The sequence below is a fragment of the Macaca fascicularis genome, chromosome 2 (assembly GCF_037993035.2).
Source record: "Macaca fascicularis isolate 582-1 chromosome 2, T2T-MFA8v1.1".
NCBI classification, from domain to species: domain Eukaryota; kingdom Metazoa; phylum Chordata; class Mammalia; order Primates; family Cercopithecidae; genus Macaca; species Macaca fascicularis.
Genome location: NC_088376.1, coordinates 9389842 through 9405350, shown reverse-complemented (window position 1 = coordinate 9405350; position 15509 = coordinate 9389842). Strand labels below are relative to the sequence as shown.

The following is a 15509-nucleotide window of genomic DNA, read 5'->3' as shown; positions in this document are numbered from 1 at the left end:
TATTATAGAGTCAGAGCAAGTCAAATCCTTGTTCTACAAACAAGATCTATAACCTTGGGCGAGTTTCTTTTCTTCTCTTAGCTTCAGTATTCTCAGGTGTAAAATGGGGATACTGATCTCAGCTAACCTCCCTTATTGTTTTTGAGGATCAAAAGAAATGATATACTAGAAATTATACGGTGAACTATAAAGTGCTGCATAAATGAAGGTGCTTATTATTCACTGAGCCCTGGGCCTGTCAGACTGTATGATCTTCTTCCAGGGTTGTTTGTTTATAGTTGATTAATTCCTCTCCCTCTCCACCCCACCCCTTTTGAGGTCCAAAAAGATAGGAGATTGGCGAAGAAATAAAAAGCCACAGCTTTCATGTAAACAACTCCTCCCCCAATTAATCCTTCTTTGGTCTCTCTATTCATATGTCTTCTTAATCATAAGGCACAAATGAAGCATCACCTTCAAGCCCCATGTTAGGATTCCGCCAGCTCAGGGGCCCCAGATCTCAGAAAAGACCATCCTCCTCCTTTGCAGAATTTTTTACAACAGACTTGTTTTCTCATTGAGAGATTCCATTGCCTATTCAGAAAACGGACCTGCAGGGCGGTTTTTGTTTGTTTGTTTTTGGTATATTTTGTTTTATTTTTTAAACGTCTTTAATGATCAGGAAAAAAATGCTTCTGTAAGAACATCACCCTGATGGCACTCCATCTTTATTGTCTCATATCAGATTAACTTTCCTGACAAAGTACAAAGTGGATTGCTCCCTGCCAGCACCATAAGCACTGCCGATGCCTGGACGAGAGCTGGGCTCTTTTCCTGAGTTCACAGCATCATTATAGATAATAAAAATTCTGGAAGCAGGACTTAAATGACAATTTTGGTTTGGGGGATGATGCATGAGACAGAGAAAAGTCCATTTGGGGCAATCAGGTGCTGACACCAGGAAAACTCTTTGTTCCACATAAAATAAGTCAATTTGACTCAGAAGATACATGGAGGGTAGAATTATATTCTCATAAGGTGGCATGACCTTCTTCTAGTATTGAAAAAAAAAAACCACTCTGCTTTCAGACAGAACTTGAAGGTTATTCTTCTTTCCTTAGTTGAGGAATCTGGTCAGAGAACAAGATAATAAATAGGCTTAACTCCTAGTTTTGTCACTTATTAGCTCGATGTCACTAAGACTGGCCACTGGTTATTTATAAATTGGGAAAAAATACCTGCCTTAGTATCCCCTGGTATGTTGTGAGAGTTAAATGAGAATTTCTTCATGTGTACGATGCTTTCTGATTTTAGAGCATTTTTATATGGGAAATGGGTGCATGTGATTAAAAGTGTGGTTTTTTTGGGGCAGCAAAATGTGTCTGAATTGCATTTCCATTATTTCCTACCTCTATGACCTTGTATAATTTGCTTAAGCTTGCTGAGCTTAGATCTACTCATCATTCAAATGGAAATTGGACCTCCAAATTTATGGGGACATCAGAAGGATTAAATGATACAAGTGAAGTGTTTACCTTGGTACCTGGTGTTCGCTATGCATTCTATAAATTATTGCTAGCTGTATCTTCTTTGATTCCTATCAAGCCCTGTAGGGAAGGAAAGACAGCTCTTATTCACATGATTTCATTGTGAAATAATTGCTAACCAGAAATGCAGAAAGATGAGTGTGATAATGATCTAGGGTTTGAATCCAGTTTCTAGACTTAAATCCAGCAGGAATATCCTGTAAAACAACATATAAACTTAGAGCTTCTGACCTCTAAGCTGTCAGTAATTATAAATCTGCATCTTTCCTTTGAGACAGGATGGTTTATGAAGATGACCTGGGTAAAAAGACACCCAGAGATTTCATGCTGTTGATCCACAGAAAGCCTGTTACTGTCCACTCCGTTGAGTCAGGCTTTAGAGTCTGGATCATCCCTTACAGAAGATCCTTGATAATATTTCTGATATACCTCCAAGGTGAGTAGAAGGAACTATGGGAGTGGCAAGCAAAAAGGAAAATGATGATACCCATAGGAATTTGATTTCAGCAGCCAGAATAGCATTGGGACCACAAAACCATTACTTAGGTGTCTGCACCTTCAAAAACTGGGATCCTGAGAGGCAGAATGTCAGAACTGGAAGGATTTTAGAGATCATATAAGTGCTGGCATATGTTAACAAATGGAAACTATTGACACAAGTTAAAATTGTACCTGCCACAATGTATATTGTAACCAATGTGCCAAGTTAGTGGTCAACCTGAACCAGTACTTGGGCCTCTCACCTTTCAATTTTGAAAGTCACCTTTGCTTTAGAGATACTGTAGGTTATCTTGACATGAACATGACATGATCTTTGTCCTTAAGGCCAAAATAAGAGATATTAATACCATGTGAATACATGTGGCTATACTCCCAGGTAAAGGTCTTAGGTCTTTTTAAAGCAGTGTGAAGATTCAGAGAAAAACAAACCATACTTGATTTGGAGAATAAAGGAGGAAACCTCACAAAAGAGGTCTCCTGTGGGTGGAACCTGTAGGTCCAGATGTTATGGAAGAGAAAGAAGTATGAAATCAATGGCCTTCATGAGGTAGAGTCTAAGTTGTCTTCCCTCAGACTCAGTTTCTCACCAGGAAAGTGAAGTTAAGCATAACTCCCTATATGCCTAGCTGGTATATGTAAAAATGTTGTGCTCAAATCCTTCCTCTTCTCTTTACTTCTTTCCCCAAAACCACACTACAGGTTCCAAGAGGTGGGCTCATACTTTAGTCTACCAGGACCACCTTATAGGTTGTTGCTGATTTTGATCTTTCCTCATAGCTTAAAAAAATCTTCACAGGATTTTTATCATTGGGCTTTTGTGGGGAGTAAGAAGTAAAAATAACTTAAAATTTTTAAGATAAATTTTGCACAACTGCAAGATGAGTCAGAAAGGGAAAATTCCTATTTGTCATGTACTCTTAATTTATTTTGCTAGACTCTTGTGATAGACGAACCTTCGTGCAGCTCTCTCCTAGAGCATGGGCTACCATGGCATTCGCATGGAATCATTGTACCAGAGCTGCAGTATTGTGCAAAGATGGCCTGGGGGAGGGGAAAATGACATCTTAAAGAAAGGGACAGAGTATTGGAAGTCAGGTCGAAGTAGGTTTATTAGACTTAGGAAATAAAAATATAGGACATCTAAAGAAAAAAATTGTTTTAAGTATGTCTCAACCATAACATGGAACATATTTATACTAAAGAAGTTGTTTATCTGAAATTCAAATTTAACTGGAGTCCTGTATTTTATCTGGCAACTGTAGTTGAATGAGACACAAAGGTCAAAGAGTTAAGAAGTAATAATGATATTTTTGTAAGAGTTTATAGTTTTCGAAGTGCCCTTGTGTTCCTTATCTCATTTTTTGACCTCATATCAACAAAAGGTTGGTACTATTTCTCTAATTTTAGTGATAATGAGAGATTAGGCTGAGAGAGCTTAGGCGACTTTCCTAAGGACATGCCACTGGTAGGTGGCAGTGTTGGCACTTCAACTCAGTTATTTTATTATTAGTATTATTTTTGAGGCAGAGTTTCGCTCTTGTTGCGCAGGCTGGAGTGCAATGGGGCAATCTTGGCTTAGTGCAACCTCCACTTCCTGGGTTCAAGTGATTCTCCCGCCTCAGCCTCCCGAGTAGCTGGGATTACAGGTGCCTGCCACCATGCCTGGCTCATTTTTTGTATTTTTAGTAGAGATGGGGTTTCATCGTGTTGGTCAGGCTGATCTCAAACTCCTGACCTCAGGTGATCTGCCCACCTCAGCCTCCCAAAGTGCTGAGATTACAGGCATGAGCCGCCGCACCTGGCCCAACTCAGTTATCTTTTAAACTTCTTATTTTGAGATAATTTTAGACTTAGGAAAACAACAACAACAGCAACAACAACTTCTCCTAATATTAACATCTTACCTACCCATGGAACAATGACAAAAACTAAGAAATTAACTTTAGTACTATTCCCTAAAGTATAGACTTTATACATATTTCATCAATTTTTTCACAAATGTCCTTTCTTATTCCTAGGATCCAATTCAGAGTTCCACGTTGCTTTTAGTTGTCAGGTCTCCTGCCATCTGTCGACAGTTTCTCATAGTTTTTCCTTTTCTTTCATGATTGTGACACTTTTGAAGAGTACTGATGAGTTATTTTGTAGACTGTCCTTCAATTTTGGGTTTTCTGATGTTTTTCTTAGGACTATACTGAAGGTATTGGGAAAGATGCCACAGCAGGGACACATTCTTCTCAGGCCGTGGTATATTATGTTGATACATATTATTGGTGACATTAACCCTGATCACTTGGTTAAGATGGCATCTGCTGAATTTTCCACCAGAAATTTGCTGTTTCCCCCTTTGTTATTACTAAATATTTTGAGAAGTGACACTTGAGACTATAAAAATATGCTGTTTATACTTAAACTTTCCCTCATTAACTAATTTTAGCCTCTTGTGGCGGATCTTGCTTGTTGCCATTGTTATTATGATGTTGTAATGGTCATTTTCTATTTTCCTCATTTTCTCTACATTTATTAACTGAAACTAGTCTGTTGGAAAGAGTTGTTGCTTCACTCCTTATTTAAGCTCAGTTATTTTAAGTCCAAGTCTATTGCTTTTTTCACTAATGCACAGATGAAGAAAAAAGTATAGGATTTTGAGCTATGGTAAAGGTATGATTGTTTCACGTGCACCGTGGAAGGAGCATGAAAATAATATTACTTATTTTACTAACATTGATCAAACATTTACTTCTATACAGGGCCTTGTGTTAGGCATTGTGAAGGAAAGAGAAATGCACAAAAAAATCTCATGGAGGCTGATAAATCAAAGATAATACTTAAGGCATTCTTCATAAGAGGGATAATAAAACTTCTCAGCTGAATGTTGAACTGATAAATGATTATGTTGATGACTATGGCAATGATAAGTGAATTGTAATGCAGTTATCAAGCACTCATGGCAAGCTCAGCTCTGAGTAACACAGAATATCCTCAACCAGATGATCACGTTGTATGTACAGGTCTTGACACATACATCATGTGCCATGGGTTCTAGGCACATGTATAGTACCGAGTATGTAGGGTTATAAGCACCATGAGATCTTTCTCATCATTTATAGAAAGAAGAACTCAACCAGAAGATAACCATTTTGACTGTCTTTAAGATCCATGATTCCTTTCTGCCTGGGAGAGATTATGAGGCTTCAGAGAATTCAAATATTGCTCCTCATTAAGGAAATGGTAAATTAACTTACATGTAGTACCTGAAAAAGTTAAACTTCTATTCTTGGTGCTTTCTTAACTGGCCTAAAATGGACCTTACAGGTATAATCTCAGTAACTCAAATATTATCAGAAGAAAATGGCCTGGCATGGTCAAAATGTAGCAGATTATTTTAACTAGTAGTTAATAAAACTGAATAACAGCTTGAAAGAGAATGCCAATAGTCCCTTGACATGGAGTGTAATGGGATGAAACTAGAGGCAAATGTAGATTCTCCTCTGTGAGTGTGAGGGGTCTACTATCAAGCAATCCTTTTTATATTCTGGTAGAATGTGAACTGCTTAGGACACACCCATGATGTGATATGAAGAGTACTAATGTGCATTTTTAAAAATCCATTTGAAAGTACTATTTTAAAAATCCGGCAGTAGAGCTATATATTGCAGCTGTAACAGGCTTTCATTTACATTCTTCCTCAAATGCAGGTGATAACCTGAGTTTGAGATGTAAGGAATGACCTGCATTTCAGAGAAGAGGAAAGTGAGGTTCAGGGCCATATGTGAGTTTTGCTAACATTGTCGGATCTTGAGCTTGGATACAAAACTTCTGATTATGAGATATGTGCTTTTTACCCCATGCCATGTTACCGCTGGCAGATAAAATACCTAAAATTCTGCACAAGTCTAAGTAACGTGATCGTATGTCGCCCTTTACCCAGAACAGTTCAGATTTATCCTTTTTGGCAGCATAATTAGTAATAATCTTACCTTTTACTCTCAAAAATGTTTTAAATTAGAGCACAGATTATGTAGTAATTTCATTGATGGGAGGACTCAGGGAGACTCCAACTTGGGCTTCAGTGTTTAAATTGGTGCTAAAGAAATCCCTAATGAATTACTTCTATACATTACAAAAAGTAATATCGTTTAAGATATTATTATGTAAATATGTTATGATACATTCTAATATTGGAATTATAGATATTCTTGTGTGTATATGTATATGTGTATATAGGTGTATCTATATGTATATGTGTTTATGTGTATATATATATAGTTGACTAGAAAAAAGCTCACAAAAAGGCAAAATTATAGTAATTTGAGAATGTAAAATCTCTCTCTTGAAGGAAACAAGACCATATATAGGAGTCGATAACATAATAATAATTCTTCTAACAAATGCAGTAGAACTTTATATTACCGAGCATTTTCTGATCATATTTTCTCATTTCAACTTCCTAAGAATGCTCAGTTGGTAAACTAATCCCCCATTTTGCAGGTGAAGCCAAAACGCAAATACACAGTAAATAAGGCGGATCTGGGATCTCTGAGATTGTCTTCGTTAAGACCCTTCAGCACTGACCTTTTTCCTTGTCCTATATTGTCTTTCAAAGGTAACAGTGAGACATTGAACTTATAGCCAGAGGCATATTATTATGCTTGTGCTACTCGTCTCTCATCTCCTTGAGTAGGAAAAGGAGAGCATAATAGTGCCACAATATAACACAGGAGAAACTAAGGAAAGCTTCTCTTTTATTTAAAGCCAACATTTAGCCCATGGTTAATTTCTGTCTCAGGCTATTCAAAGGAATACTAAGATTTGTTGTGACTGTGCTATGTATTTTATGGCAACTTGCTTTTCTTCTCTAGTCCTCAGTTTCTCCATGTGAAAAATGAAACTTTTAACTAGATCATCTCTGTGGTTCTTTCCGGCTCTGATAGTGCATGACTCCGTGATTCTGAGTTTCTGGGAAAAGGACACATTTCAAAGCTGTATTCCAGAACCACCCTGTCTAACTTGGGCTCTTCTTTTCTTTGCATTTGGAGTGAGCCCAAAAGAAAGGTCATTTTTGCAGACATCTTGATGTTGTGCTCCAATGTCCTCATTAAATAACAGGAGCCTGGACTGGCAGGCCCAAGGGAATATTCAATCAAGGAGAAAAAGGCCAAGTCATTACTGGAACCCTATCATCAGAGTTGTAAACACAAGCATCTATTTCTGGGCGTTAGCTGAAAGTGTGTTTAATCGCGTGCTCTCTCTCTCTCCTTATACAGGTTCCGTTTGTTAAATGTGTGTGACCCTTCCGATAAGTCACCAGAGGTGATGAGGGAGAGAGAGAAAGAAAGCAAATTACAACTATAAAGAGTCTCTGAACAGTGAAACATCAAAACAGACAGTCTCTGGCTTTACTGGATGAGTCACCATTGCAGCCCGACCGCAAAAACAAGCGTGGCTTCTGTACTTAGCAGCAGTCTTCCTGTCTGGAAAGGAAACGTTGCTCAGATTGGAGATACTGGCCATTTTATAGACTTCAAAGCAACTTAGGCAACTGAACTGTCAGGCGGGAAAACAGGTAAAACAATTTTCCTAGAGTTTGTCTGGAGAATCAGCTACTCAAATCTGATTTGAAGCTGCATGGAAATACTTTCATCTTTAGCCGAAGCTGTTTATTTTAAAAAGTTTTAGTATGATGGTCTTCAGTTCTAGTGTAGTATGTCTATTTTTCCTCAAATAATGTAAGTCAGCTTTTTCGGGAAGAGACTTGTTTCCAGGCACTGAGCTAAGTTCTATGGGGGATGGAGATAAAATCAACATGAGGACCATCTAATGAGGAAGTGGGACCAGTACACATATCATGACACTATGAAAGGAAATATGTACTGAAAACAGGAAAAACATGATACTGTGATGGTGCAAGGAAAACAGAGGTGGGTCTTGATGAATGGTCTACCAGATGAGAGACTAGTATAAAGAAAGGCCTACGTGTATTCAGAATTTAGCAATGAGTCTAATTTAGGTTGAAATGTAACATACAAATAAGGAAGTAGAAGAAATAAAACTGGAGAGACTGGGATCAGATCTGGAAAGAGTCTGAATGCCAGGATGAAGATTTGAGGTCTTATGCTGTGTGCTGTGGAGACAGGGAGAGAAGAAGTAGTAACCTTATGGGAAGATAATAATGCCAACTCCAGAAAGGAAAAGGCAAAGGAGCAAGATCAAGATCAGTTAGAAGACTCTTGCCACAGTTCAGGAAAGAAATTAATTTTGGCCTGATATGGTTGGCTCTGTGCCCCTACTCAAATGTCATCTTGAATTGTAATCCCCTCATGTTGAGGGAGGGAAGTGATTGGATTATGAGAGTGGTTTCCCCTTTGCTCTTCTTGTGATAGTCCTCACAAGATCTGATGGTTTTATAAGCCCTGCTTGCACTTCTCTCTCCTGCCGCCATGTGCAGAAGGTCCTTGCTTTCCCCTCTGCCATGATTGTAAGTTTCCTGAGGCCTCTTCGGCCCTGTGGAACTGTGAGTCAATGAAGCCTTTTTCCTTTATAAATTACCCAGTCTTGGACAGTATTGTTATAGCAGTGTGAGAACAAACTAATACATGGCTCCTCACCTAGAGCATTCCATCTAGAGTTAGAGAGGAGAAGATCTACAGGAAAGGGCTGTGTTATTGCATCTAAATTTCTAACGTAGTCTATGAGGATATCAATATAAATGAAAGTATTCACCATCACAGAATGGATTAGTGTATGTTAAAGTCGTTGAGTGGAGGTGTGTGACTCTGAAGACTGTGGCCAAATCGAGTTGACACAACAAAGGAAAGTTACTCACTTCCTAGAAGTATGGAGGCAAATAGTGTTACCTGGACTACTCATACTACAGGCTTTATTTGCTGCTTGGAATTTTGAATACACATGTTAGCTATTCAACCCATAATTTCTTTCCAGTGTATGATTTGTTTTCAAACAAGGTTCCAGTCCTTGGTCTTTAGAAAGCAGTGACACCAGGAAGGAAGAGCTTCCACCTTATCTGGTGGCTCTGTCCCTGCTGTGTGTCTGACCTTGGGTAAATCACCTGCCATCTCTGGGGCCTAGTTTCCTCATCTGCAAAATGAACATGTTATGTTCCTCAGTATTCAGGGCTCTTCAAAGTTTCAACAGTTTAGGTTTTATATTCAGTACAAGTAGTATCCATTATTAACGTTGTCTTTCACAAAATGAACCAATCCCATTGAACCTTCCTGACAGCCCTAGGAATAAGCAGTGTGGGTGGTTTTTTGTTTTGTTTTTTGTTTTTGTTTTTGTTTTGAGACAGAGCCTCTCTTTGTTGTCCAGGATGGCACATAGTGGCATGATCATAGCTCACTGCAGCCTTGACTTCCCTGGCTCAAGTGATCCTCCCGCCTCAGCCTCCTCAAGTAGGTGGGACTGTATATAGGGGCATGCCACCATACCTGACTAATTTTTAAATTTTTTTGTAGAGTTGAGGTCTCCCAATGTGGTATAGGCTGGTCTCAAACTTCTGGCCTCAAGCAATCGTCTTTCCTCAGCCTCTCAAAGCACTGGAATTACAGACATGAGCCACTGCACCTGGATGGTATAATTATTTTAAATACATTTTACTCATATGTTAATAGAGTCACATAGAAAGTAGATAATTTTCACTAGGACTTACAATGATTTGCTGATCTAGTCATGACTAGAACCTTGACCACCTGACTTCTAGCTCAGTGCTCTCTCCACTCTACCAGGCTGTATTGATCAGTAAAGTACATGACAAGGAATGTAGGCAGTTTCCTATGATTGTGCTTGAATATGCTGTGTTTGTATTGTTTCTTCTGAGTTAGGACAGCCCAACAGAAACATAATGGTTTTATGGGGCCCCTGAAAAGTTTTACTGGTTAAATGTTTATCTTTTAATCTACTTCCTTTCAGTGGGATGTGTGCAGATGTTGAGCTCTTCTTTGTGGTCAGTACTTCTATGATCAGCTGCAGGTGGTTATGAACTTGGAGGCAATCAGTAGCCAGAGACTTGACCACCTACACTCCTCAGTGTGGGTCCCTCTGACTCTAAAAATAGTAGAGTCCCTGGGCCAAAATGGCCTCATCCAATCCAATGCCCTGTCCGGGGCTTGATCTCTTCTATTGCAGTTCTAATGGTTGCCCAGCATCTTCTTGAGCTACAACTCACTTGTGGATCCTGGACATGTACTGTCAATTGTCTCAACATCTTCACAGGCTTGCTTCATGGTCAGCTCACATTCAACATGACAAATTTCAAAACCCGTGTTACCTTTTCTAAATACTTTTCTTCTCAGATGGCGTTGCTATCTATTTAGTTCAACAAGCTAAAACCTAGTCCTCTTACACCCAATCTTCTTCAACATTTAGCAACTTCTAATTATGCTCCCTCTGAAATCTGTCTACATCTATCCTCTATTGCATTCACTTTCACTGTCCCCCTTCATGTCCCCCTTCATGTCCCCTACTATATTTCTCTGGACTATCTGTGTAGCTGCCCAAATGATTGCTCAGAGTCTTTAATAAGCAAGTCTGCATTTTACATTTCTAAATGAGAATACAGGATACATTTCTCCAATTTATTGGCTATGGAACATCTTTTGTTCCTCAGAGCTTCTTCTGGAAAATGCTAGTCTAGCCTTTCCAGATGCAATTCAGTCCCTGTCATTGTCACATCTGTCCACCCCTCTTTGTGGCTGAACTTGTTATTTCCTCTGCTTAGAATGCCCTTCTTCCTGACTCTTGCCATCTGGAGAAGTCCTACGCGTATTTCACAGTCCAATACAAACGTCTCCTACTCTCTGAAGCCTTCTTTGATCTCAAGTCCCAGCACATTGGCATAACCTCTGAGCTCTCAGAGGGCTGTGTACTTGAATGTATTATAATACTTAAATTATTTTATAGCTGTGTGTGTTTGTGTCTATCTCCCAACAATTCTAAGCTCTATATGTTACTCACCTGTCACCAAGTCTAGAAATTTGACTGCCTTCTTTCACTTCTTCGAACATTCACCAACTTATAGTTGATGCCAAATAAACCTCATGCAATAAGTGAGCTTACAATTCTAGTACAGTGTTTAGCCTCTTCACTTCCACCACGACTCCCTGTGTCCCGGTGGAGGGTATGCTGGGGCATGAGAACATTGGTTCAGAAGGGAAGATGGGACAAGTATATCAGTAGTAATTACTGATCCTTAGGGAAAGGGACTTCTTGGGGAGGAGGAGTCATTCAAGATCCTTATGGAAGGGGACTTTCAGGGATGAGAGCCATTTCTGGAGAGGAACATCCCTGAAGTTCAGTATCAGTGTCTTACATTTACTGAGCACTTTCTCTTTGCAGGGTATTGTGCTAGGAACTGTGAATACATGATGTGAACCCTCAAGCAGCTTGTAGTTAATAGTTAGACTTGCTAAAGGCTCCTGGTTTCTATTAACAAAAAATAGCTCTGCTAACTGGACAACAAAGAGAAGTTTACTTTAAGAATGCAGAAATTTCAGAATTCAAGGGCAGGAAAACAGCTAGGTCTCTGCCCTGCCTCTCACTTGCATTATAGTGCTGAGCTTCATCAAAGTTATTATGCACATTTGAAATACATTTGCCAAAGTATCTTCCACTATCCTAAAATAGCTAAATAACTCTTTAGTTTGGGGAAAATCCATACATTCCCAGTCTAGGCAATAATTACACTTCCCTGTGTGGACCACTATGGGATTTATAGAGCATTTTAATGTCTGTTACCTTATTTGGTCTCCACAATCATCATTCAGTTGCTCCATGATCTTTTCTGCGGGCTACAAAATACCAGGTGCTAGGATAGGTGTATGGAGACAATTTTAAACAAAATGGACATGAGCCCTGTCCTTATGGAATTGAAAGTCTGGAAAGACAGAGTTCATATTTCTCTTATTTTAGAGACAAACTAAGGTGGAATGATTTGTCCCAGTTAGGTGGTAGAGCTAGGACCCAAACCTGGGCTTCCCATTCTGAATCCAAGACTGTGATTTTGCCACCGTCTGCTTTGCAATCATTGGGAAATCCCTCTGTATCTTCCAGGAGTTAACTGAAAAAAAAAAATGTCAATGAAAATGTCAAAGTGGCAAATAAAAAAGCCCAAAATATCAACATTAAGAAAGCAACAAAATAAACAGCTTCTGAAAACCCCAAAATATGTGTGTGTGTATTTGGGTGAAGTGAGCTCTCAAACTGAAACAAGTAACAGTAGCAATAGCCACTTGAAAACAAAAAAACAAAAACAAGAAAAAGACTTTTTTCCCCTCAAATCTGGAACGCAGCAGGGTGTTCTTAAGTTGTACAGAGCAGTGTTTGATGTGAGCATCCAGGCCCTGCTGTGAACAGAGCTCTACATTCCTGTCTTCCACACAGCTCTTATTGACTGGCTTTGCTGGACTCAAATGTGAGCAGGCTACAGCTTTGCCTCTGGCCATTAGAAGGATAATCTTTCTTGGGGGTCCCAGTCGGGTGCCAAGTGGGAATGCAGTGAGCAGGGGCAGGGGGGAGAGAGAGGCAGGGGACTATTTTGATAGGAAAGTCGCCTATGCCTACAGCACTTTATGCCTGCTTCTCTCAAGTGAGCACCTTTCCCCCTTCTCATGTTTCTCTATGTAGCGAGTATAGGCCTTGGTGGTTGGATGGGTAGAAAGAAAAATGTGATCTTCCTTTTCCTGCACTATGATGAGATCTTCTAAAGGTGAATCAAATGGACAATTCCATTTGTCTCTGTGCCTCTCTATTTTAAAGCTGGAAGATGTAGCCTTAGGGTACCTAATTCCATAGACAGTAGACAAAAACAGAAAGGAAAAAAGAGAGCTGTCTTAGACTTTCATTAAAGCCTTCAATAAGACACAGTCTCTGCCTCAAGAGGAGGGACACATATGTGTAAACCATCGTTCCATTATCACATAATAATGGGCATGTACAAGTTTTGTGAAAGCCCAGGGAAAGAAGTGACAATCCTTCTGGGTGGGTGTGTTAGAGCTGGGTCCTGAAAGTAGGAGTTTACTCAATACAAAAGTGTAATTGGAGTTGAGGAGAGAAGAAGAGAAAAGGGAAAAAAATATCATGTAAGCAAAGGCTTGGAGGTGTGAAAGAGCATGTATTTTTCAGGGAGTATTTGAGGAGATACTGGTTGTTTTTCTGGTAACAACACACTTTGTGTAATGAGACAAAGTCAATGATTGCTTGGGTTTTATGGCAGGGCTAACTACATTAACAACTAACCAACAAATACCAGTGGATTAAGAGAGTAGACTTTCATTTCTCACTCACTTCCCAGCACAATACAGGTTGGCAGGGGAGTTAGGCTCCAGGCAGTCATTCGGAGACCCAGGTGCCTTCCATCTTCTGGTTCTGTCCTCCCCTTAGTGCCTCAAGTCTTTGCCACTCCTCTGGAGGTTGGGGAAAGAGAATGAGGATCAGGCACACATAGCAAGTTTAAAGGTGATGTCTGGAAGTTGCGTACATCACTCCTGTCCATATTTATGCCTTTGGCTAGAACTTAGCCACCCAGTCACACTCAGCTGCAAGGGGTCCAGGGAGTTAGAGGCTAAGGAGAGAACACATTGTCAAGCAGAACAGTGTCTGTCACAGCTTTGTGTCTGGAGAACAGAAGGATGGAGAGCATGAGGGCTTTATGCATACAGGATAGAACCTGATGAACGTGTTCTAGCTTCCCTAGGGGACAAGCATGTAATAAAGGGGTCAGGGAGGGCTCTAGGTGAGAGGCACCCTGTGGCCACACTCCTTGAGGAAAAGAAGATGAATGATTCTATCTGAAAGGTGTTTGTACTCAGACAGAAGAAAATCTGCTCCAGCCATGAGAAAATGGACAAAAAATCACTCTAGCTCAGCTCTTAAAATGGGAGCAAAAGAAACCCAGCCAAGTAGACAACTTACAGCCCCAACATTTAGAAAGCACCATGTGGTTTACTGTATGCTCACACACAAGGTTCTCAGCTGATCCTCACAAAGGAGGAGGACCTGGTTGAAAATTATCCCTGTTTTAGAAGTGGAAAAATGTATGCTCAGAGATGTTAAATAAGTTGCCAAGGGTTGCACAGTAAGTGAGAGCTGCATCTGCCACTGAAACCCACATTGTGTTCTTTCCACAGTTTCACTGACCCTCCTCTGTGTAGCAGAGATACTGACCACACTTTGGGAAGCTGACCCAGATCCAGCCCTGGACTGGAGGCCAGGATCTTAGGGAAGCTCTCCTCCATCAGCCAGCCCTCTGTTTGCCTGACTTCTGGAATCAGTGAACCAGCTCCTCATCCAGAGAGCACGTACATGTTAGCTGTCAAACAGTGCGTGCCGCATCTGACAACCCTAATATCACTGTTTGTATTATCAGACAATTACCAGCCGAGCTCGTATTCATAATTTGACTAACAACTCGCGACAATGATTATTTTTCCTTTTCTGGCAAAACAAATATAGCAGCGTTTTCTTTTCAGCATCAGCGCTGATGCTCCTTGGCATTCTATCAGCTGAAGGATTTTTTTTTTTTTTCAAAAAAAAAAAAAATGTTAGTCGTACTCCCCCACATCTCGCTAACTTTACAGTCCCCCATGGCATCTGTGTGCAGTGAACTGAGCTGTTGAGACTAAATGTAATTTGCAATCAAGCTTCTGTTAACATGGAAATGTACCGGCTGGTCTGCTGCAATATGGGTTCTCATTCTGTCTAGCATATGGTTGCATTAAATCCAGTCTCCAGAATGTCTCTTGTTACCACATTGTCAATCCGTGCAGAGCAGAGAACCCTAAAAAACCACTAAAGGAACATATTTTTGGAATTGGCTCTTCTACTGGATCTTGACAAGAGCTGTCCAAAGACATACTTGGTTACTTGAAATGAACTAGCCCTGTCAGATCTATGCACACACACACAGAGACACGCAGTAAACTTGAAAACTGGCTTCATGCTCTGTAGTCGTAAGCACAGGAATTACGCTGGAGGACAAAGGAAAGGAGAAGGTGAAGGACTCGGCTTCACCAGATACACTTGAGACTCCTGTGTAGCTTTTTTCTTGATATCTCAATATTTAAGGCCCAGAAAATTAGAGTTGGACAGGATATAAGCTGTCTTTGTGGCTAGAAGCATAGGCTCCTGAAGTGGATGGACTTAAGCTTGAATCCTGACCCCAGCCCTCCCTAGCTTGGTGACTGTGGGCACATTCTGAAGCTTTGTGTGCCTCAGTTACTTCATCTGTAAAATGAGTGGACGAAGGGTACCCTCACAACTTACAGCATTATAGGAGATTAAATGCCTACACACAGCACTTACGTCAACAAATCATTGCTATTACTTAGTATTAATTACCTCTTCCTCACCATCCCTTTTCCCAAATCTGATGCTTAAATGCCTCCCACAACATCACTACTATTATTCTCCTTCTCTTGTCTTGCACCCTGCTGATGTCCAGAATGTCAGCCTCTTCTAAGGCAGCCC

At 40.1% G+C, this 15509-nt stretch overlaps 1 long non-coding RNA gene across 4 annotated transcripts in view; it reads left to right on the top strand.

The window, feature by feature from the left end:
• Window positions 1-14776, top strand: part of LOC135969594 (uncharacterized) — a 38953-nt gene extending 24177 nt beyond the window's left edge. The window contains exons 4-8 of one of the 4 annotated variants that reach the window (XR_010584870.2): window positions 1805-1962; window positions 5138-5258; window positions 7295-7593; window positions 9503-9618; window positions 14171-14776. This is a non-coding gene — a long non-coding RNA (uncharacterized lncRNA). Of the gene's footprint in view, window positions 1-1804; window positions 1963-5137; window positions 5259-7294; window positions 7594-9502; window positions 9651-14170 lie in introns of those variants that run through there. The other 3 variants (XR_010584871.2, XR_012430583.1, XR_012430582.1) reach the window with 3 other exon arrangements.
• Window positions 14777-15509: the final 733 nt, after the last annotated feature.